The sequence below is a fragment of the Limulus polyphemus genome, unplaced genomic scaffold (genome assembly GCF_000517525.1).
Source record: "Limulus polyphemus unplaced genomic scaffold, Limulus_polyphemus-2.1.2 Scaffold413, whole genome shotgun sequence".
Taxonomy (NCBI): Eukaryota; Metazoa; Arthropoda; class Merostomata; order Xiphosura; family Limulidae; genus Limulus; species Limulus polyphemus.
In genome coordinates this window covers 29084-29755 of record NW_013666023.1, presented here as the reverse complement: position 1 = coordinate 29755, position 672 = coordinate 29084, and the positions used below count along the sequence as shown (strand labels likewise).

The following is a 672-nucleotide window of genomic DNA, read 5'->3' as shown; positions in this document are numbered from 1 at the left end:
ATATGTTTTCATATTGCGAAAAAGGTTCAAATTTTTGTACATTTTAGTCCAAATATATCCTTAATTTTCGATCAATCGTAGACTACACGCTTTTAATTGACAGCAGCCAAACTACTTAAATTATGTAATAAGTTGCTATGGCATCAATGCCTGACTGAGAGACTGACAGATAGATACACACTGTGTTTTATAGTTTTAGATAACTTAATTTTTATTGTTTTAATTCTAAGTTATACAATACCACGGTAACAAAACAATCAATAAGGTCTGTACTTTGTAACAAAAATAATTTAGAAAGAAAAAAGAAAACGTCATATGTACTCTCATACACAGACTTTAAGACCAAACTATATACAGAATACAAAAAAAAAATATATTATTAACATTACTTTTCACAGGTCATTAAATGATGACCTCATGCCGAAATGCGCCAAATCGCGTCCGATCAAGCTTGCGTAATGAAAAATATTTGAAGGTTTATCGTCTACTAGCTGAGTTACCCGGCGTTGCACTGTGAAAATTTAGATTTGAAATGTATAGATCAGTATGTTTTCAGCAAATTATGTAGTAAGTATCCAAAAGCTGTGATGCGAGGACTAAAAAAAGCATTTAATCAAACAAAGCTTTATTTGAAATTAGACTGTGTTTGATCTTGTCTTGTTTTTTGAGCCT

The 672-nt window shown here is 30.8% G+C and overlaps 1 protein-coding gene across 1 annotated transcript in view; it reads left to right on the top strand.

Annotated features, from left to right (window-relative positions):
• LOC106458076 (transmembrane and TPR repeat-containing protein 2-like) overlaps nucleotides 1-672 on the top strand; it is a 266838-nt gene that overhangs the window by 250356 nt on the left and 15810 nt on the right. The window lies entirely within an intron of this gene.